The sequence below is a fragment of the Pseudophryne corroboree genome, chromosome 9 (genome assembly GCF_028390025.1).
Source record: "Pseudophryne corroboree isolate aPseCor3 chromosome 9, aPseCor3.hap2, whole genome shotgun sequence".
Taxonomy (NCBI): domain Eukaryota; kingdom Metazoa; phylum Chordata; class Amphibia; order Anura; family Myobatrachidae; genus Pseudophryne; species Pseudophryne corroboree.
Window position 1 is genome coordinate 17,772,359 of NC_086452.1, and position 24,316 is coordinate 17,796,674.

The following is a 24,316-nucleotide window of genomic DNA, read 5'->3' on the forward strand; positions in this document are numbered from 1 at the left end:
CTCTTTGCGTATTAAGGCGCGCCATGGAAACTTACATGCGCCCTACGGCAGAGTGTGAGTAGCTCTGCTGCGCTCTCCAGAGGTTCTATTCCCACTCTATGGGCGGGATGTATTAACATACATCGCCGCCCCTCGCCGGTTACCGCAGCGATGTTGATCGCATATGTACTAACATATGCGATCAACATCGCGATGCGGTGACGGATACCTGTTAGGTGGTCTGCGGGGGGTCTCCGTCACCTCCCCGGGGTCCCCACACTGGCTAGATGCCGGGAAGCAGCAGCAGGCTGCCCCCGGCACCTCCTCCTCCCCCCTGCAGCCGGAAGGACGTCCGGCTGCGTTGCTAGGGGGAGGAGGACACTACCTTCCGGGTCCAGGGCAGCCTGGAGGAAGGTAAGCCAGGGGGAAGGGGGGTCGGCATCTGCGGCGGGGGTCGACGGTGTCGGCGGGTTGCGGCGGTCGGCGAAAAGAAGCCCATAGGCTTCTATAGAGTTTCGCCATCCAGAGATGGCGAAACCCTGGACGCCGAAAACGCTGCGGTAGGGTCTTAGTAAATATGAAAATGCGGTAAAACCCCCGTTTTCGGGAGTTTTACCGCATTTTTGCTTTAGTACATCCCGCCCTATGTGTGTCGTGGACCTTTCCAGTTCAGGACCTTTGCTGGAATTAAGGAGTCTGTCCTTGTGCAAGGGGGTGTGGTCTCTTGGGAAATTCTGGACCTGAGAGCCATGACCCCAATTTTCATCACACAGGGGGCATGCCAAGTGCTCTGGGAGCTGTTGGACACGCCCCCAGTCCCTCTCTTCAGTGAATAGACACCATGGGGTAATTTTACTAAAAGTCGGTTTGAATTGCTCTTCAAAGGGGCTCAAAGTGCCCAAGTTTTCACTCATTTTTGACTTTCTAAAAAAGGTTATTTACTAAAAGTCTTTGTCCACTTTAAAGATCTATGGTATAGGGAGTCCGTTTTAAAAGTCTAAATTCAGTTGGTTTTATTTAAATAGACTTTAGAAACTGACTGAACCAAAGTATACTCAAAACTAACTTAAAATTTAAAACTTAAAAATTTAAAACCAAATTCAATTACTTACTTCTCTCCTATTGGCCAAAACATGTCACATGCACATGTAGACCCATAAATACTTCAGTCAGGTGCAGGGGGAGATTAAACCTTGGAAGGGGGGCACTCAAAAGAACGGAGCCCTCCATCTGTTGTCAGGACCGCCCCCACTTGTCATCATGGCTCTTCCTTCTGCTACTGTAGAAGAGGGAGAGCTGGGGATTTCAGTTGTTCCAGATGGGGGGGTCCGCCTAACAAAGGGGGGCCCTGGGTATGGTGTTACCTGCACCCTTACCTTAATCTGGCTCTGGTCAGGTGGTGATTTGGTTACAGCAGGAAAACACACAGCACTGCAGATCCTTGGATTGCCATGATACTACAGCCAGAGTGGTTGAGTCCGTGCATATAGGCATCATAATGCGGTTTCAGCCAATTGCACATGTTTTAGAAGTTAAACAGACCGGCTTCTTATTCGTCTAGATTTTATTTAGTAAATGAGAGATTTGTATAGGCTTCTACTGAAAAGTACAGATGGTTGGTTTGATGATCTACAATATTTTCTCTATCGTCCTAGTGGATGCTGGGGTTCCTGAAAGGACCATGGGGAATAGCGGCTCCGCAGGAGACAGGGCACAAAAGTAAAGCTTTCCGATCAGGTGGTGTGCACTGGCTCCTCCCCCTATGACCCTCCTCCAAGCCAGTTAGATTTTTGTGCCCGGCCGAGAAGGGTGCAATTCTAGGTGGCTCTCCTAAAGAGCTGCTTAGAGAAAGTTTAGCTTAGGTTTTTTACTTTACAGTGAGTCCTGCTGGCAACAGGATCACTGCAACGAGGGACAGAGGGGAGAAGAAGTGAACTCACCTGCGTGCAGGATGGATTGGCTTCTTGGCTACTGGACATCAGCTCCAGAGGGACGATCACAGGTACAGCCTGGATGGTCACCGGAGCCTTGCCGCCGGCCCCCTTGCAGATGCTGAAGTAAGAAGAGGTCCAGAATCGGCGGCAGAAGACTCCTCAGTCTTCTAAAGGTAGCGCACAGCACTGCAGCTGTGCGCCATTTTCCTCTCAGCACACTTCACACGGCAGTCACTGAGGGTGCAGGGCGCTGGGAGGGGGGCGCCCTGGGAGGCAAATGAATACCTATTTTGGCTAAAAATACCTCACATATAGCCTCCGGAGGCTATATGGAGATATTTAACCCCTGCCAGAATCCGTTAAGAGCGGGAGACGAGGCCGCCGAAAAAGGGGCGGGGCCTATCTCCTCAGCACACAGCGCCATTTTCCCTCACAGAAAGGCTGGAGGGAAGGCTCCCAGGCTCTCCCCTGCACTGCACTACAGAAACAGGGTTAAAACAGAGAGGGGGGGCACTAATTTGGCGATATGCTTATATATATTAAGATGCTATAAGGGAAAACACTTATATAAGGTTGTCCCTATATAATTATAGCGTTTTTTGGTGTGTGCTGGCAAACTCTCCCTCTGTCTCTCCAAAGGACTAGTGGGTCCTGTCCTCTATCAGAGCATTCCCTGTGTGTGTGCTGTGTGTCGGTACGTGTGTGTCGACATGTAGGAGGACGATGTTGGTGAGGAGGCGGAGCAATTGCCTGTAATGGTGATGTCACTCTCTAGGGAGTCGACACCGGAATGGATGGCTTATTTAGGAAATTACGTGATAATGTCAACACGCTGCAAGGTCGGTTGACGACATGAGACGGCCGACAAACAATTAGTACCGGTCCAGACGTCTCAAAAACATCGTCAGGGGTTTTAAAACGCCCGTTTACTTTAGTCGGTCGACACAGACACAGACAGGGACACTGAATCCAGTGTCGACGGTGAATAAACAAACGTATTCCTTATTAGGGCCACACGTTAAAGGCAATGAAGGAGGTGTTACATATTTCTGATACTACAAGTACCACAAAAGAGGGTATTATGTGGGATGTGAAAAAACTACCATAGTTTTTCCTGAATCAGATAAATTAAATAAAGTGTGTGATGATGCGTGGGTTCCCCCCGATAGAAAATTATGGGCGGTATACCCTTTCCCGCCAGAAGTTAGGGCGCGTTGGGAAACACCCCTTAAGGTGGATAAGGCGCTCACACGCTTATCAAAACAAGTGGCGGTACCGTCTATAGATAGGGCCGTCCTCAAGGACCAGCTGACAGTAGGCTGGAAAAATATCATAAAAAGTATATACACACATACTGGTGTTATACTGCGACCAGCGATCGCCTCAGCCTGGATGTGCAGAGCTGGGGTGGCTTGGTCGGATTCCCTGACTAAAAATATTGATACCCTTGACAGGGACAGTATTTTATTGACTATAGAGCATTTAAAGGATGCATTTCTATATATGCGAGATGCACAGAGGGATATTTGCACTCTGGCATCATGAGTAAATGCGATGTCCATAACTGCCAAAAGATGTTATGGACACGACAGTGGTCAGGTGATGCAGATTCCAAACGGCACAAAGGTGTATTGCCGTATAAAGGAAGAGGAGTTATTTGGGGTCGGTCCATCGGACCTGGTGGCCACGGCAACTGCTGGAAAATCCACCGTTTTTTACCCTAAGTCACATCTCTGCAGAAAAAGACACAGTCTTTTCAGCCTCAGTCCTCTCGTCCCTATAAGATCATATCTGCCCAGGGATAGAGGAAAGGGAAGAAGACTGCAGCAGGCAGCCCATTCCCAGGAACAGAAGCGTTCCACCGCTTCTGACAAGTTCTCAGCATGGCGCTGAGACCGTACAGGACCCCTGGATCCTACAAGTAGTATCCCAGGGGTACAGATTGGAAGGTCGAGACGTTTCCCCTTCGCAGGCTCCTGAAGTCTGCTTTACCAAGGTCTCCCTCCGACAAGGAGGCAGTATGGGAAAAAATTCACAAGCTGTATTCCCAGCAGGTGATAACTAAATTACCCCTCCCACTACAAGAAAAGGGGTATTATTCCACACTATATTGTGGTACTGAAGCCAGAAGGCTAGGTGAGACTTATTCTAAAAAATTTTTTGAACACTTACAAAGGTTCAAATCAAGATGGAGTCACTCAGAGCAGTGATAACGAACCAGGAAGAAGAGGACTATATAGTGTCCCGGGACATCAGGGATGCTTACCTCTATGTCCCAAATTTGCCCTTCTCACTAAGGGTACCTCAGGTTCGTGGTGCAGAACTGTCACTATCAGTTTCAGACGCTGCCGTTTGGATTGTCCACGGCACCCCGGGTCTTTACCAAGGTAATGGCCGAAATGATGATTCTTCTTCGAAGAAAAGGCGTCTTAAGTATCCCTTACTTGGATGATCTCCTGATAAGGGCATAGTCCAGGGAACAGTTGGAGGTCGGAGTAGCACTATCTCGGATACTGCTACAACAGCACGGGTGGATTCTAAATATTCCAAAATCGCAGCTGATCCGACGACACGTCTGCTGTGCCTAGGGATGATTCTGGACACAGTCCAGAAGAAGGTGTTTCTCCCGGAAGAGAAAGCCAGGGAGTTATCCGAGCTAGTCAGGAACCTCCTAAAAACAGTGCATCATTGCACAAGGGTCCTGGTAAAAATGGTGGCTTCCTACGAAGCAATTCCATTCGGCAGATTTCACGCAAGAACTTTTCAGTGGGATCTGCTGGACAAATGGCCCGGATCGCATCTTCAGATGCATCAGCGGATAACCCTATATCCAAGGACAAGGGTGTCTCTCCTGTGGTGGTTATAGAGTGCTCATCTTCTAGAGGGCCGCAGATTCGGCATTCAGGATTGGATGCTGGTGACCACGGAGCCCAGCCCGAGAGGCTGGGGAGCAGTCACACAAGGAAAAAAATTTCCAGGGAGTGTGATCAAGTCTGGAGACTTTTCTCCACATAAATATACTGGAGCTAAGGGTAAATTTATAATGCTCTAAGCTTAGCAAGACCTCTGCTTCAAGGTCAGCCGGTATTGATCCAGTGGGAAAAACATCACGGCAGTCGCCCACGTAAACAGACAGGGCGACACAAGAAGCAGGAGGGCAATGGCAAAAACTGCAAGGACTTTTCGCTGGGCGGAAAATCATGTGATAGCACTGTCAGCAGTGTTTCATCCCGGGAATGGAAACTGGGAAGCAGACTTCCTCAGCAGGCACGACCTCCACCCGGGAGAGTGGAAACTTCATCGGGAAGTTTTTTCCACATGATTGTAAACCGTTGGGAAATACCAAAGGTGGACATGATGGCGTCCCGTCTGAACAAAAAACGGGACAGGTATTGCGCCAGGTCAAGAGACCCTCAGGCAATAGCTGTGGACGTTCTGGTAACACCGTGGGTGTACCAGTCGGTGTATGTGTTCCCTCCTCTGCTTCTCATACCTAAGGTGCTGAGAATTATAAGACGTAGAGGAGTAAGAACTATACTCATGGCTCCGGATTGGCCAAGAAGGACTTGGTACCCGGAACTTCAAGTGATGCTTACAGAGGTCTTATGGCCTCTGCCGCTAAGAAGGGACTTGCTTCAGCAAGTACCATGTCTGTTCCAAGACTTACCGCAGCTGCGTTTGTCGGCATGGCGGTGGAAAGCCGGATCCTAAGGGAAAAAGGCATTCCGGAAGAGGTCATTCCTACCCTGGTCAAAGCCAGAAAGGAGGTGACCGCACAACATTATCACCACATGTGGCGAAAATATGTTGCGTGGTGTGAGGCCAGGAAGGCCCCACAAAGAAATTTCAACTCGGTCGTTTCCTGCATTTCCTGCAAACAGGAGTGTCTATGGGCCTCAAATTGGGGTCCATTAAGGTTCAAATTTCGGCCCTGTCGATTTTCTTCCAGAAAGAATTGGCTTCAGTTCCTGAAGTCCAGAAGTTTGTCAAGGGAGTATTGCATATACAACCCCCTTTTGTGCCTCCAGTGGCACTGTGGGATCTCAACGTAGTTCTGGGATTCCTCAAATCACATTGGTTTAAAACCAGTCAAATCTGTGGATTTGAAGCATCTCACATGAACAGTGACCATGCTCTTGGCCCTGGCCTGGACCAGGCGAGTGTCAAATTGGTGGTTTTTTCTCAAAAAAGCCCATATCTGTTTGTCCATTCGGACAGGGCAGAGCTGCGGACTCGTCCCCAGTTCTCTCCCTAAGGTGGTGTCAGTGTTTCACCTGAACCAGCTTATTGTGGTGCCTTGCACCTACTAGGGACTTGGAGGACTCCAAGTTGCTAGATGTTGTCAGGGCCCTGAAAATATGTTCCAGGACGGCTGGAGTCAGGAAAACTGACTTGCTGTTATCCTGTATGCACCCAACAAACTGGGTGCTCTTGCTTCTAAGCAGACTATTGCTAGTTGGATGTGTAATACAATTCAGCTTGCACATTCTGTGGCAGGCCTGCCACAGCCAAAATATGTAAATGCCCATTCCACAAGGAAGGTGGGCTCATCTTGGGCGGCTGCCCGAGGGGTCTCGGCTTTACAACTTTGCCGAGCAGCTACTTGGTCAGGGGCAAACACGTTTGCTAAATTCTACAAATTTGATACCCTGGCTAAGGAGGACCTGGAGTTCTCTCATTCGGTGCTGCAGAGTCATCCGCACTCTCCCGCCCATTTGGGAGCTTTGGTATAATCCCCATGGTCCTTTCAGGAACCCCAGCATCCACTAGGACGATAGAGAAAATAAGAATTTACTTACCGATAATTCTATTTCTCGGAGTCCGTAGTGGATGCTGGGCGCCCATCCCAAGTGCGGATTATCTGCAATACTTGTACATAGTTACAAAAATCGGGTTATTATTGTTGTGAGCCATCTTTTCAGAGGCTCCGCTGTTATCATACTGTTAACTGGGTTTAGATCACAAGTTGTACGGTGTGATTGGTGTGGCTGGTATGAGTCTTACCCGGGATTCAAAATTCCTCCCTTATTGTGTACGCTCGTCCGGGCACAGTACCTAACTGGCTTGGAGGAGGGTCATAGGGGGAGGAGCCAGTGCACACCACCTGATCGGAAAGCTTTACTTTTGTGCCCTGTCTCCTGCGGAGCCGCTATTCCCCATGGTCCTTTCAGGAACCCCAGCATCCACTACGGACTCCGAGAAATAGAATTATCGGTAAGTAAATTCTTATTTTAGTCCAAAGTTGTTGTTTTTTACTCTGAGGATTTCAAAATTGACTGAAAATCAAAACCGACTTCTAGTAAATATCATGTAGAGGAGATACGAGACGCAAACTAGCAGTCAGAAGATCATAGTGTCAGCGTAGAGACAATATTTTAAGTCAAAAGTGCTAATAAGCTCACCTAATGAGGATGTGAGAGAGAGAAAAGGAGAGGCCCAAGAACAAAACCTTGGGGGACACCTACTGGTAGAAGAAGTGGGGGAGAGGTGAAGTCATGAGAGGATACAGAGAAGGAACGGTCAGAACGGTAGGAGGGCAGCCAGGAGGGAGCAGTATCACGCAAACCAAGTGAGTAAAGGATTTGCAGGAGGAGGACAAATGATCCTTTCAGGAATCAAAATGACAAAGTGCGATTTACTACAGACACTGCTTTACGGGCTTCAGATAGTGTCTTCCTTAAATCCCAAATTGTGAATCAGATTACCCGCATTGACCGCTCTTCCAGTGCCTGCACCTCTACCACATCCAGAAGACAGAGCAGGATTTTCAGAGTTTTGGCTGCATTTTCGGCTTTACTACGGACCCATATGAGGCTTTAACAATGGATTATATTAAAATTGTTATTTCTTTGCAATGAACGAGGCTGCCTACAGTCCAATTAGTTTTTACTAATGAGCTTAATTTTGCCATTATTATTTAAATGGTTTTAATTAAAATAAGATAAATACTAAGCAAATGACGGAAGATCTTTTCAAAAGACATCATTTTATATTTAAACATAATTAACACATACTTGTTTTTGTAGGAATTCAGCCAGCTACAATAACAGGACTTCATCTTAGCAACACAAGCGCTGTGCCATAGACGGTTATTTTCACACATATAATATGTTCCCATTTCAGCTCCAGTGGACCCAAGGGCACATTTCGTCCACTCATATACTGGGTTTCATTCAGAATTAGGTGCACACATCATGAAATGCAATCCGCAATGCTTCGTTTTTTGGAGCCTGGCGCTTAAATCTCCTTAATACCAACAGGTTATGCGCTAAGATAACTAAGGTCTTCCTAGCCCATGTTTTCAAAGTAAGTAAAGTTGTATTTAACATTTAAGAGACCATAATGATAAAAAGATGCAAATATAAGTGCTGCCGCAATTGTAGCTATCCTCTTATCTTATTTATAGTTCATCCAAGGACAACTAATGTCAAACACGTAAGTTAAATTAAAGTTTAATAAAGAAAAACTACAATTAAAAGTTTAGTAGAACACTTTAATTTGTATTTATATCTTATGAAATGGGGTTTTGGTAATAAATTCAGTTTATTAAGGTCACCTTATTTTACCTCCAGGTGCAGGGCCGTAACTAGGGGTGTGCAAATGGTGCCATCGCACAGAGTGCAGGAATTTGGGGGCAGCATGGTTGCTGCACCATGGCACTTGCATGTAGCTTGCAAGGCGCTAGAAATGGCTTCCTGTAGCCAGGGCCACAACTGGGTGTGGATGATAAGAGGGGGCGCCAAAACGGTGGAAACCGGGATAAGTTTGAAGCATGTCGTAGTGTGGATAGTCTTCAGAGGGTAGGCCAGGGCCGGAAATAAGGGTTGCACAGGGGGACAAGTACCCCTGGGGACCCCCTTTCTCAGAGGGCCTCCCCAGCCCTGGTGATTGTGACCAGGCTCTGTGCAGGCATAGAGGGATTGGGATAACCCGGCACAATAAAGTTTTTTTTACCTATCTGCACTGCACGCATGATTTCATGATGGCACGCGCACTGCAGAACAGTGTGTGAGGCGCCTGCCACCTCCGCTGCCTTAAGGAGGAGCAAGGAGAAGATCCAGGTAAGTGATGGGGGAGGGAGGGTTACCACAAACATATTCTGCTGCTGCAGAGATATAGGGGGGAGAGACACAAGCTACTACAGTGATACATGAGTGGGGAGGGCACTGTGGGGGTCATTCCGAGTTGATCGTAGCTGTGCTAAATTTAGCACAGCTACGATCATTCACACTGACATGCGGGGCGACGCCCAGCACAGGGCTAGTCTGCCCCGCATGTCACTGCTGGCCCCACCCCCACCCCCTGCAGAAGTACAAAAGCATCACACAGCGGCGATGCTTTTGCATTTGAGGAGTAACTCCCGGCCAGCGCAGCTCCTGCTGCTGGCCGGGAGAACCTCTTCGCTGCCCCTGGTCGCAGCGACTGCGCGTGATATCACGCAGCTGCTCCAGCCCACCCCCCGCACGGCCCGGCCACGCCTGCGTTGGCCGGACCGCGCCCCCAAAACAGCAGCTTCACGCCGCGGTGCCGCCCCCTCCCGACCAGCGACCGTCGATTGACAGGCAGAGGCGATCGCTAGGGAACGACGGCCTTCGCCCGTCCGGCATGCGCCGGCGCACTGTCGAGGGTGTGGTTGGCTGGACGGTGGGTCTGCAGGTGGCATGGCCTTGAGAACACATCATAGTGACTCTGCCCCCCGCTCTGCAGTGCTGAGGAAACAGGCACTGTAGAGCAGGGGGTGGGGCTATGATGACGCATATCAGTGCAAACTGCGTCATCTGCACCACACGCAACACCCACTATCACTAAAAGCTGAATGGGTGTGTATGTCACATCAGGGACACTTGCCTGACTTTCTATGGGGCCGGGAGACCTGCAAGTTTTTCGGGAGCCTCCCGGCAATTCCAGGAGGATAGGCAAGTCTGAATGACATGTATTTGCAAGCAAAGATATGAGCCATCAGCCACGTCACGGAGTCTCTGATACGGTGGTCCCAACACTACATGATAATAGCATCAACTGTGGGTCATACATTTATATTTCTATATTGAGAACTAACTCACCTGGAGGCACCTCCAAATGGTACTACAAGGATCAGCATGCCCTCCAACTACAGATCTCACAAATGCCTCCCAGAACATTGATTCACAAAAATGGTATATCGCTTAGATCAATGTAGATCAATGTATTAGTCCATTACATGTGGTTGCAAGGGAGGGGCTAATCTAGACAAGAAAAAACACACAGACATCTCCAGTACACTATAGAGGGAATTCAATTGGGCACCAGGCTTCACGAAGAAAAAAAACACACTTACTGTACCTCGCGCCGAATCTTGGATTAACGCAGGTAAGTTCGCTCCTAATACCCATGGCATACTATTGAAAAAACAGGTTGCAGCGATGAAAACCCCACAGCACATGAAAAAAAATTAGACTGACCTCTCCAAGGGCCACTGGAGGTCTCCGCAGCTCCTGGGGGTCTCCCCTCCATCTTCCCACTGGAGAGGGGTCTGCTTGGAGTCCCAAGGAATGCTGGGAGATTTAGTTCTCCAGTGACCAGATCTGGGCGGGGTGGGGGGGGGGGGGGGGTGACACTACATGGGGGTGGGGGGTCCCGATGTTGGATGCAGAAGACACTGCTTCAGAAGGTGAGTAATTAGTGACTAACTAAGCTAATTAGAAACTTCCAATTGCTTAATTAGTCCTCACTGGTGGTGCTGCCGGGGTCAAATTGCTGGGCAGGGTTTTCAAATTTCTCACCAACAACTGAATCTGCCCCTATGGAAGGGATGTACTAAGCATTGCTTCCGTGATGCCGTACATCCTGCTACTTACCTCAGCTATACTATGTAGCATATGTACTAACTCCCGATAAGAGCTGTCCTTTTTGTGATGTCAGGACGTCCTTCTGCAACCGCTCAATGAGACGCGCGGCCACGGGGGGGGGGGGGGGGGGGTGTGTGCTGGGAGGGATTTGATTGGATCGTTCTCAGGGCAGAATGTGGAAAGAAGCCCATAAGCTTCTATAGGGTAACACCAGCAAAAGCCAGTGTTAAGGGCCCTACACACTAGTAGAGTTTACTAAACGATATGAACGTTCTCGTTCATTAATGAACGAGAACTGGATCATATCATTTCATCGTTGGTGCCCCGTCGCTTGTGCATGCAGGCCAATATGGATGAGATTGTCCATATTAGCATGCACTGCTATGGAGCCGGGTGATGGGGGGAGTGAAAAAACATTACTACCCCCCTGTCACCTCCACCCCACCGCCGGGTCACCCGTCGGCCGTATCCGCAGTCAGGCAGCTCGGCGGCTTATCGCTGAATGTGTAGGGGGCATTACACATAGTCGGCAATCATCCCTACCCCACAAGCTCGCTGCCTAGGTGTCACCCCTGACTCTGATCTGTCCTTTGTTCTCCACATTCAATCTGTCTCAATATCATGTTACATACATCTAAGAAACATATCCAAGATATGACCATATCTTACACAAGACACCACTAAAACTCTAATCCATGCTCTCATTATCTCCCGCATTGATTATTGTAATAGTCTCCTGACCGGTCTTCCCAAACATAGGCTCTCACCACTAGAATCCATTCTGAATGCAGCTGCAAGGCTAATCTTCCTCGCTAGACGTTCATCGTCTGCTGATCCGCTCTGTCAGTCCCTCCATTGGTTACCGGTATTCTACCGTATTAAATATAAAATACTTTTACTGACAAACAAGGCTATTAACCAAACTGCACCAACGTACATCTCTTCACTCATCTCATAATATCTCCCAACCCGACCTCTCCGCTCTTCACAAGATCTACGTCTCTCATCAACACTCATTACTTGTTCACACTCAAAATAACAGGACTTTATCCGGGCTTCACCCACTCTGTGGAATGCCCTCCTGTGACAGGACGGTTCCGTACGAAAGCACTCACCGCTTTCGCGTCCCGTCCCCTGTGCACAGAATGGAAGGTTAGGTCACACGAGGCCTGACCACATAGGGGATTCCCGCTTACCGTCAGTAACCGCCTGTTACTGACTCCACCCACTGCGCTGTGGGTGGGTTTATGCTGCCACCACCAAACTCCTAACCTGCCGTGGCGTTTGGAACCACAGTTCTGCTCTATATGTGCCGACGCACTGCCTTACCACACCTGTGTGGTGTTGACGAATCCCCACTAGCCACTTGCTAGGCCTCTACCGGTAGCTGGCGGAAGGCAGAACTTGGAGACGTTAGGTGCTTCCCTGGACAGCCGGAGGACGGGGCTATGTTTGGCATAACCCTGTAGGTCACAAGATGAAGCAATCTTCTTGAGGCAGATGTTTATTTGCTCAATAATAGCCTTAAAAAAGACTCATCCCTATTGCTAGGGGCAACAGCATACAGCAAGATGTTCCAGCAGAATAAGAAGGTACAATACAATCTGGAGGCTCACAGGCATCCTCTTTTTATCTCAGTTCTACACACAGTACCACAGGGGGGTAAGCCCTCCCTGTCTTCTCCAACCAATCAGGTTATCGCAGAAAATATAAATAAATACAAGTTACATTTCAAAAGTTAAGAATTAGATAACGCACATTCCTGCTCCTCTTCATATATAACCAAACCAGTGGCTTTCCCAAACACAATCTGATTATCATGTTCCTGTCTCTTTCACAAATGTAAATGTAACTTGCATTTCAATTGCATTCACCCTCTCACACACAGACAACGTTCTTATACTGTAAATTAAACATAATCTGCATCACACATAATGCAGCCTAAGAAATCTTACATCAAACTGTTGTTGAATGAAACCCACTAGTTTGCATTTGTAAAACACAATCTGATTAACATGTTCCTGTCTTCTCTAACATCTCCATGCAAACCCAGTTCACACAATATTCAGAGAAGACAGCAAACAAATCCTTTCACCTGCATGTGTCTTTAAAGTTACACAGAGACACATCTCAATCTCAAAGAAATGGCTTGTCCAAACACTAGAGATGAGCGGGTTCGGTTTCTCTGAATCCGAACCCGCCCGAACTTCATGGTTTTTTTCACGGGTCCGAGCAGACTCGGATCCTCCCGCCTTGCTCGGTTAACCCGAGCGCGCCCGAACGTCATCATGACGCTGTCGGATTCTCGCGAGACTCGGATTCTATATAAGGAGCCGCGCGTCGCCGCCATTTTCACACGTGCATTGAGATTGATAGGGAGAGGACGTGGCTGGCGTCCTCTCCATTTAGATTATAAGAGAGAGAGATTTACTGGAGCTTAGGACTAGGAGGAGTACTGTAGAAGTGTAGAGAGTGCAGAGAGTTTACTAGTGAGTGACCACCAGACAGTGCAGTTTATTTAATATATCCGTTATCTGCCTGAAAAAAGCGATACACACAGTGACTCAGTCACATACCATATCTGTGTGCACTGCTCAGGCTCAGCCCAGTGTGCTGCATCATCTATATATATTATATATCTGTCTGACTGCTCAGCTCACACAGCTTATAATTGTGGGGGAGACTGGGGAGCACTGCAGTGCCAGTTATAGGTTATAGCAGGAGCCAGGAGTACATAATATTATATAGTGAGTGACCACCAGACAGTGCAGTTTATTTAATATATCCGTTCTCTGCCTGAAAAAAGCGATACACACAGTGACTCAGTCACATACCATATCTGTGTGCACTGCTCAGGCTCAGCCCAGTGTGCTGCATCATCTATATATATTATATATCTGTCTGACTGCTCAGCTCACACAGCTTATAATTGTGGGGGAGACTGGGGAGCACTGCAGTGCCAGTTATAGGTTATAGCAGGAGCCAGGAGTACATAATATTATATAGTGAGTGACCACCAGACAGTGCAATTTATTTAATATATCCGTTCTCTGCCTGAAAAAAGCGATACACACAGTGACTCAGTCACATACCATATCTGTGTGCACTGCTCAGGCTCAGCCCAGTGTGCTGCATCATCTATATATATTATATATCTGTCTGACTGCTCAGCTCACACAGCTTATAATTGTGGGGGAGACTGGGGAGCACTGCAGTGCCAGTTATAGGTTATAGCAGGAGCCAGGAGTACATAATATTATATAGTGAGTGACCACCAGACAGTGCAGTTTATTTAATATATCCGTTCTCTGCCTGAAAAAAGCGATACACACAGTGACTCAGTCACATACCATATCTGTGTGCACTGCTCAGGCTCAGCCCAGTGTGCTGCATCATCTATATATATTATATATCTGTCTGACTGCTCAGCTCACACAGCTTATAATTGTGGGGGAGACTGGGGAGCACTGCAGTGCCAGTTATAGGTTATAGCAGGAGCCAGGAGTACATAATATTATATTAAAATTAAACAGTGCACACTTTTGCTGCAGGAGTGCCACTGCCAGTGTGACTGACCAGTGACCTGACCACACTGACCACCAGTATAGTTAGTAGTATACTTATATTGTGATTGCCTGAAAAAGTTAAACACTCGTCGTGTGACTTCACTTGTGTGTTGTTGTTTTTTTTATTCTATAAAAATAAAACTCATTCTGCTGACAGACAGTGTCCAGCAGGTCCGTCATTATATAATATATAATATATACCTGTCCGGCTGCAGTAGTGATATATATATTTTTTTTATATCATTTATCATCCAGTCGCAGCAGACACAGTACGGTAGTTCACGGCTGTGGCTACCTCTGTGTCTGCACTCGGCAGGCAGTCCGTCCATAATTGTATACCACCTAACCGTGGTTTTTTTTTCTTTCTTCTTTATACATACATAGTTACATAGACATCTCTTTATCAACCAGTCTATATTAGCAGCAGACACAGTACAGTACGGTAGTTCACGGCTGTGGCTACCTCTGTGTCTGCACTCGGCAGGCAGTCCGTCCATAATTGTATACCACCTAACCGTGGTTTTTTTTTCTTTCTTCTTTATACATACATAGTTACATAGACATCTCTTTATCAACCAGTCTATATTAGCAGCAGACACAGTACAGTACGGTAGTTCACGGCTGTGGCTACCTCTGTGTCTGCACTCGGCAGGCAGTCCATAATTGTATACCAGTATCCATCTCCATTGTTTACCTGAGGTGCCTTTTAGTTGTGCCTATTAAAATATGGAGAACAAAAATGTTGAGGTTCCAAAATTAGGGAAAGATCAAGATCCACTTCCACCTCGTGCTGAAGCTGCTGCCACTAGTCATGGCCGAGACGATGAAATGCCAGCAACGTCGTCTGCCAAGGCCGATGCCCAATGTCATAGTACAGAGCATGTCAAATCCAAAACACCAAATATCAGAAAAAAAAGGACTTCAAAACCTAAAATAAAATTGTCGGAGGAGAAGCGTAAACTTGCCAATATGCCATTTACGACACGGAGTGGCAAGGAACGGCTGAGGCCCTGGCCTATGTTCATGGCTAGTGGTTCAGCTTCACATGAGGATGGAAGCACTCAGCCTCTCGCTAGAAAAATGAAAAGACTCAAGCTGGCAAAAGCAGCACAGCAAAGAACTGTGCATTCTTCGAAATCCCAAATCCACAAGGAGAGTCCAATTGTGTCGGTTGCGATGCCTGACCTTCCCAACACTGGACGTGAAGAGCATGCGCCTTCCACCATTTGCACGCCCCCTGCAAGTGCTGGAAGGAGCACCCGCAGTCCAGTTCCTGATAGTCAGATTGAAGATGTCAGTGTTGAAGTACACCAGGATGAGGAGGATATGGGTGTTGCTGGCGCTGGGGAGGAAATTGACCAGGAGGATTCTGATGGTGAGGTGGTTTGTTTAAGTCAGGCACCCGGGGAGACACCTGTTGTCCGTGGGAGGAATATGGCCGTTGACATGCCAGGTGAAAATACCAAAAAAATCAGCTCTTCGGTGTGGAGGTATTTCAACAGAAATGCGGACAACAGGTGTCAAGCCGTGTGTTCCCTTTGTCAAGCTGTAATAAGTAGGGGTAAGGACGTTAACCACCTCGGAACATCCTCCCTTATACGTCACCTGCAGCGCATTCATAATAAGTCAGTGACAAGTTCAAAAACTTTGGGTGACAGCGGAAGCAGTCCACTGACCAGTAAATCCCTTCCTCTTGTAACCAAGCTCACGCAAACCACCCCACCAACTCCCTCAGTGTCAATTTCTTCCTTCCCCAGGAATGCCAATAGTCCTGCAGGCCATGTCACTGGCAATTCTGACGATTCCTCTCCTGCCTGGGATTCCTCCGATGCATCCTTGCGTGTAACGCCTACTGCTGCTGGCGCTGCTGTTGTTGCTGCTGGGAGTCGATGGTCATCCCAGAGGGGAAGTCGTAAGCCCACTTGTACTACTTCCAGTAAGCAATTGACTGTTCAACAGTCCTTTGCGAGGAAGATGAAATATCACAGCAGTCATCCTGCTGCAAAGCGGATAACTGAGGCCTTGACAACTATGTTGGTGTTAGACGTGCGTCCGGTATCCGCCGTTAGTTCACAGGGAACTAGACAATTTATTGAGGCAGTGTGCCCCCGTTACCAAATACCATCTAGGTTCCACTTCTCTAGGCAGGCGATACCGAAAATGTACACGGACCTCAGAAAAAGACTCACCAGTGTCCTGAAAAATGCAGTTGTACCCAATGTCCACTTAACCACGGACATGTGGACAAGTGGAGCAGGGCAGGGTCAGGACTATATGACTGTGACAGCCCACTGGGTAGATGTATGGACTCCCGCCGCAAGAACAGCAGCGGCGGCACCAGTAGCAGCATCTCGCAAACGCCAACTCTTTCCTAGGCAGGCTACGCTTTGTATCACCGCTTTCCAGAATACGCACACAGCTGAAAACCTCTTACGGCAACTGAGGAAGATCATCGCGGAATGGCTTACCCCAATTGGACTCTCCTGTGGATTTGTGGCATCGGACAACGCCAGCAATATTGTGTGTGCATTAAATATGGGCAAATTCCAGCACGTCCCATGTTTTGCACATACCTTGAATTTGGTGGTGCAGAATTTTTTAAAAAACGACAGGGGCGTGCAAGAGATGCTGTCGGTGGCCAGAAGAATTGCGGGACACTTTCGGCGTACAGGCACCACGTACAGAAGACTGGAGCACCACCAAAAACTACTGAACCTGCCCTGCCATCATCTGAAGCAAGAAGTGGTAACGAGGTGGAATTCAACCCTCTATATGCTTCAGAGGTTGGAGGAGCAGCAAAAGGCCATTCAAGCCTATACAATTGAGCACGATATAGTAGGTGGAATGCACCTGTCTCAAGCGCAGTGGAGAATGATTTCAACGTTGTGCAAGGTTCTGATGCCCTTTGAACTTGCCACACGTGAAGTCAGTTCAGACACTGCCAGCCTGAGTCAGGTCATTCCCCTCATCAGGCTTTTGCAGAAGAAGCTGGAGACATTGAAGGAGGAGCTAACACGGAGCGATTCCGCTAGGCATGTGGGACTTGTGGATGGAGCCCTTAATTCGCTTAACAAGGATTCACGGGTGGTCAATCTGTTGAAATCAGAGCACTACATTTTGGCCACCGTGCTCGATCCTAGATTTAAAGCCTACCTTGGATCTCTCTTTCCGGCAGACACAAGTCTGCTGGGGTTGAAAGACCTGCTGGTGACAAAATTGTCAAGTCAAGCGGAACGCGACCTGTCAACATCTCCTCCTTCACATTCTCCCGCAACTGGGGGTGCGAGGAAAAGGCTCAGAATTCCGAGCCCACCCGCTGGCGGTGATGCAGGGCAGTCTGGAGCGACTGCTGATGCTGACATCTGGTCCGGACTGAAGGACCTGACAACGATTACGGACATGTCGTCTACTGTCACTGCATATGATTCTCTCAACATTGATAGAATGGTGGAGGATTATATGAGTGACCGCATCCAAGTAGGCACGTCACACAGTCCGTACTTATACTGGCAGGAAAAAGAGGCAATTTGGAGGCCCTTGCACAAACTGGCTTTATTCTACCTAAGTTGCCCTCCCACAAGTGTGTACTCCGAAAGAGTGTTTAGTGCCGCCGCTCACCTTGTCAGCAATCGGCGTACGAGGTTACATCCAGAAAATGTGGAGAAGATGATGTTCATTAAAATGAATTATAATCAATTCCTCCGCGGAGACATTGACCAGCAGCAATTGCCTCCACAAAGTACACAGGGAGCTGAGATGGTGGATTCCAGTGGGGACGAATTGATAATCTGTGAGGAGGGGGATGTACACGGTGATATATCGGAGGGTGATGATGAGGTGGACATCTTGCCTCTGTAGAGCCAGTTTGTGCAAGGAGAGATTAATTGCTTCTTTTTTGGGGGGGGTCCAAACCAACCCGTCATATCAGTCACAGTCGTGTGGCAGACCCTGTCACTGAAATGATGGGTTGGTTAAAGTGTGCATGTCCTGTTTTGTTTATACAACATAAGGGTGGGTGGGAGGGCCCAAGGACAATTCCATCTTGCACCTCTTTTTTCTTTTCTTTTTCTTTGCATCATGTGCTGATTGGGGAGGGTTTTTTGGAAGGGACATCCTGCGTGACACTGCAGTGCCACTCCTAAATGGGCCCGGTGTTTGTGTCGGCCACTAGGGTCGCTAATCTTACTCACACAGTCAGCTACCTCATTGCGCCTCTTTTTTTCTTTGCGTCATGTGCTGTTTGGGGAGGGTTTTTTGGAAGGGACATCCTGCGTGACACTGCAGTGCCACTCCTAGATGGGCCCGGTGTTTGTGTCGGCCACTAGGGTCGCTAATCTTACTCACACAGCTACCTCATTGCGCCTCTTTTTTTCTTTGCGTCATGTGCTGTTTGGGGAGGGTTTTTTGGAAGGGCCATCCTGCGTGACACTGCAGTGCCACTCCTAGATGGGCCCGGTGTTTGTGTCGGCCACTAGGGTCGCTAATCTTACTCACACAGCTACCTCATTGCGCCTCTTTTTTTCTTTGCGTCATGTGCTGTTTGGGGAGGGTTTTTTGGAAGGGACATCCTGCGTGACACTGCAGTGCCACTCCTAGATGGGCCCGGTGTTTGTGTCGGCCACTAGGGTCGCTTATCTTACTCACACAGCGACCTCGGTGCAAATTTTAGGACTAAAAATAATATTGTGAGGTGTGAGGTATTCAGAATAGACTGAAAAATGAGTGTAAATTATGGTTTTTGAGGTTAATAATACTTTGGGATCAAAATGACCCCCAAATTCTATGATTTAAGCTGTTTTTTAGTGTTTTTTGAAAAAAACACCCGAATCCAAAACACACCCGAATCCGACAAAAAAAATTCGGTGAGGTTTTGCCAAAACGCGTTCGAACCCAAAACACGGCCGCGGAACCGAACCCAAAACCAAAACACAAAACCCGAAAAATTTCAGGCGCTCATCTCTACCAAACACCCCTTTCCAGGTGCCAGGGTCATCAGCATCTCAATTCCTAGGTGAGAAGCTTCCAAGGCCATTTGTCCACAAACGTAAATGCATTTTAAAATAGAGATGAGCGGGTTCGGTTTCTTTGAATCCGAACCCGCACGAACTTCACTTTTTTTTTCACGGGTCCGAGCGACTCGGATCTTCCCGCCTTGCTCGGTTAACCCGAGCGCGCCCGAACGTCATCATGACGCTGTCGGATTCTCGCGAGACTCGGATTCTATATAAGGAGCCGCGCGTCGCCGCCATTTTCACACGTGCATTGAGATTGATAGGGAGAGGACGTGGCTGGCGTCCTCTCCATTTAGATTAGATTTAGAAGAGAGAGAGAGAGAGAGAGATTGCTGTGATACTGTAGATTAGAAGAGAGTGCAGAGTGCAGACAGAGTTTAGTGACTGACGACCACAGTGACCAGTGACCACCAGAGACAGTGCAGTTGTTTGTTTTATTTAATATATCCGTTCTCTGCCTGAAAAAAACGATACACAGTCACACAGTGACTCAGTCTGTGTGCACTGCTCAGCCCAGTGTGCTGCACATCAATGTATTGTATATAAAGCTTATAATTGTGGGGGAGACTGGGGAGCACTGCAGGTTGTTATAGCAGGAGCCAGGAGTACATGATAAATAATATTATATTAAAATTAAACAGTGCACACTTTTGCTGCAGGAGTGCCACTGCCAGTGTGACTAGTGGTGACCAGTGCCTGACCACCAGTATATTAGTAGTATTGTATACTATCTCTTTATCAACCAGTCTATATTAGCAGCAGACACAGAACAGTGCGGTAGTTCACGGCTGTGGCTACCTCTGTGTCGGCACTCGGCAGGCAGTCCGTCCATCCATAATTGTATTATATACCACCTAACCGTGGTTTTTTTTTTCTTTCTTTATACCGTCGTCATAGTCATACTAGTTGTTACGAGTATACTACTATCTCTTTATCAACCAGTGTACAGTGCGGTAGTTCACGGCTGTGGCTACCTCTGTGTCGGAACTCGGCAGGCAGTCCGTCCATCCATAATTGTATTATAATATATACCACCTAACCGTGGTTTTTTTTTCGTTCTTTATACCGTCGTCATACTAGTTGTTACGAGTATACTACTATCTCTTTATCAACCAGTGTACAGTGCGGTAGTTCACGGCTGTGGCTACCTCTGTGTCGGAACTCGGCAGGCAGTCCGTCCATCCATAATTGTATTATAATATATACCACCTAACCGTGGTTTTTTTTTCGTTCTTTATACCGTCGTCATACTAGTTGTTACGAGTATACTACTATCTCTTTATCAACCAGTGTACAGTGCGGTAGTTCACGGCTGTGGCTACCTCTGTGTCGGCACTCGGCAGGCAGTCCGTCCAACCATAATTGTATTATATACCACCTAACCGTGTTTTTTTTTTCATTCTTTATACCGTCGTCATACTAGTTGTTACGAGTATACTACTATCTCTTTATCAACCAGTGTACAGTGCGGTAGTTCACGGCTGTGGCTACCTCTGTGTCGGCACTCGGCAGGCAGTCCGTCCAACCATAATTGTATTATATACCACCTAACCGTGGTTTTTTTTTCATTCTTTATACCGTCGTCATACTAGTTGTTACGAGTATACTACTATCTCTTTATCAACCAGTGTACAGTGCGGTAGTTCACGGCTGTGGCTACCTCTGTGTCGGCACTCGGCAGCCCGTCCATAATTGTATATACCAGTGACCTAACCGTGGTTTTTTTTTCTTTCTTTATACATACATACTAGTTACGAGTATACTATCTCTTTATCAACCAGTCTATATATTAGCAGCAGACACAGTACAGTGCGGTAGTTCACGGCTGTGGCTACCTCTGTGTCGGCACTCGGCAGCCCGTCCATAATTGTATATACCACCTAACCGTGGTTTTTTTTTCATTCTTTATACATACATACTAGTTACGAGTATACTATCTCTTTATCAACCAGTCTATATATTAGCAGCAGACACAGTACAGTGCGGTAGTTCACGGCTGTGGCTACCTCTGTGTCGGCACTCCGCAGCCCGTCCATAATTGTATATACCAGTGACCTAACCGTGGTTTTTTTTTCTTTCTTTATACATACATACTAGTTACGAGTATACTATCTCTTTATCAACCAGTCTATATATTAGCAGCAGACACAGTACAGTGCGGTAGTTCACGGCTGTGGCTACCTCTGTGTCGGCACTCGGCAGCCCGTCCATAATTGTATATACCAGTGACCTAACCGTGGTTTTTTTTTCTTTCTTTATACATACATACTAGTTACGAGTATACTATCTCTTTATCAACCAGTCTATATATTAGCAGCAGACACAGTACAGTGCGGTAGTTCACGGCTGTGGCTACCTCTGTGTCGGCACTCGGCAGCCCGTCCATAATTGTATATACCAGTGACCTAACCGTGGTTTTTTTTTCTTTCTTTATACATACATACTAGTTACGAGTATACTATCTCTTTATCAACCAGTCTATATATTAGCAGCAGACACAGTACAGTGCGGTAGTTCACGGCTGTGGCTACCTCTGTGTCGGCACTCGGCAGCCCGTCCATAATTGTATACTAGTATCCAATCCATCCATCTGCATTGTTTACCTGAGGTGCCTTTTAGTTGTGCCTATTAAAATATGGAGAACAAAAATGTTGAGGTTCCAAAATTAGGGAAAGATCAAGATCCACTTCCACCTCGTGCTGAAGCTGCTGCCACTAGTCATGGCCGAGACGATGAAATGCCAGCAACGTCGTCTGCCAAGGCCGATGCCCAATGGCATAGTACAGAGCATGTCAAAACCAAAACACCAAATATCAGTAAAAAAAGGACTCCAAAACCTAAAATAAAATTGTCGGAGGAGAAGCGTAAACTTGCCAATATGCCATTTACCACACGGAGTGGCAAGGAACGGCTGAGGCCCTGGCCTATGTTCATGGCTAGTGGTTCAGCTTCACATGAGGATGGAAGCACTCAGCCTCTCGCTAGAAAACTGAAAAGACTCAAGCTGGCAAAAGCACCGCAAAGAACTGTGCGTTCTTTGAAATCCCAAATCCACAAGGAGAGTCCAATTGTGTCGGTTGCGATGCCTGACCTTCCCAACACTGGACGTGAAGAGCATGCGCCTTCCACCATTTGCACGCCCCCTGCAAGTGCTGGAAGGAGCACCCGCAGTCCAGTTCCTGATAGTCAGATTGAAGATGTCAGTGTTGAAGTACACCAGGATGAGGAGGATATGGGTGTTGCTGGCGCTGGGGAGGAAATTGACCAGGAGGATTCTGATGGTGAGGTGGTTTGTTTAAGTCAGGCACCCGGGGAGACACCTGTTGTCCGTGGGAGGAATATGGCCGTTGACATGCCAGGTGAAAATACCAAAAAAATCAGCTCTTCGGTGTGGAGGTATTTCACCAGAAATGCGGACAACAGGTGTCAAGCCGTGTGTTCCCTTTGTCAAGCTGTAATAAGTAGGGGTAAGGACGTTAACCACCTCGGAACATCCTCCCTTATACGTCACCTGCAGCGCATTCATAATAAGTCAGTGACAAGTTCAAAAACTTTGGGTGACAGCGGAAGCAGTCCACTGACCAGTAAATCCCTTCCTCTTGTAACCAAGCTCACGCAAACCACCCCACCAACTCCCTCAGTGTCAATTTCCTCCTTCCCCAGGAATGCCAATAGTCCTGCAGGCCATGTCACTGGCAAGTCTGACGAGTCCTCTCCTGCCTGGGATTCCTCCGATGCATCCTTGCGTGTAACGCCTACTGCTGCTGGCGCTGCTGTTGTTGCCGCTGGGAGTCGATGGTCATCCCAGAGGGGAAGTCGTAAGCCCACTTGTACTACTTCCAGTAAGCAATTGACTGTTCAACAGTCCTTTGCGAGGAAGATGAAATATCACAGCAGTCATCCTACTGCAAAGCGGATAACTGAGTCCTTGACAACTATGTTGGTGTTAGACGTGCGTCCGGTATCCGCCGTTAGTTCACAGGGAACTAGACAATTTATTGAGGCAGTGTGCCCCCGTTACCAAATACCATCTAGGTTCCACTTCTCTAGGCAGGCGATACCGAGAATGTACACGGACGTCAGAAAAAGACTCACCAGTCTCCTAAAAAATGCAGTTGTACCCAATGTCCACTTAACCACGGACATGTGGACAAGTGGAGCAGGGCAGGGTCAGGACTATATGACTGTGACAGCCCACTGGGTAGATGTATGGACTCCCGCCGCAAGAACAGCAGCGGCGGCACCAGTAGCAGCATCTCGCAAACGCCAACTCTTTCCTAGGCAGGCTACGCTTTGTATCACCGCTTTCCAGAATACGCACACAGCTGAAAACCTCTTACGGCAACTGAGGAAGATCATCGCGGAATGGCTTACCCCAATTGGACTCTCCTGTGGATTTGTGGCATCGGACAACGCCAGCAATATTGTGTGTGCATTAAATATGGGCAAATTCCAGCACGTCCCATGTTTTGCACATACCTTGAATTTGGTGGTGCAGAATTTTTTAAAAAACGACAGTGGCGTGCAAGAGATGCTGTCGGTGGCCAGAAAAATTGCGGGACACTTTCGGCGTACAGGCACCACGTACAGAAGACTGGAGCACCACCAAAAACTACTGAACCTGCCCTGCCATCATCTGAAGCAAGAAGTGGTAACGAGGTGGAATTCAACCCTCTATATGCTTCAGAGGTTGGAGGAGCAGCAAAAGGCCATTCAAGCCTATACAATTGAGCACGATATAGGAGATGGAATGCACCTGTCTCAAGTGCAGTGGAGAATGATTTCAACGTTGTGCAAGGTTCTGATGCCCTTTGAACTTGCCACACGTGAAGTCAGTTCAGACACTGCCAGCCTGAGTCAGGTCATTCCCCTCATCAGGCTTTTGCAGAAGAAGCTGGAGGCATTGAAGAAGGAGCTAAAAGGGAGCGATTCCGCTAGGCATGTGGGACTTGTGGATGCAGCCCTTAATTCGCTTAACAAGGATTCACGGGTGGTCA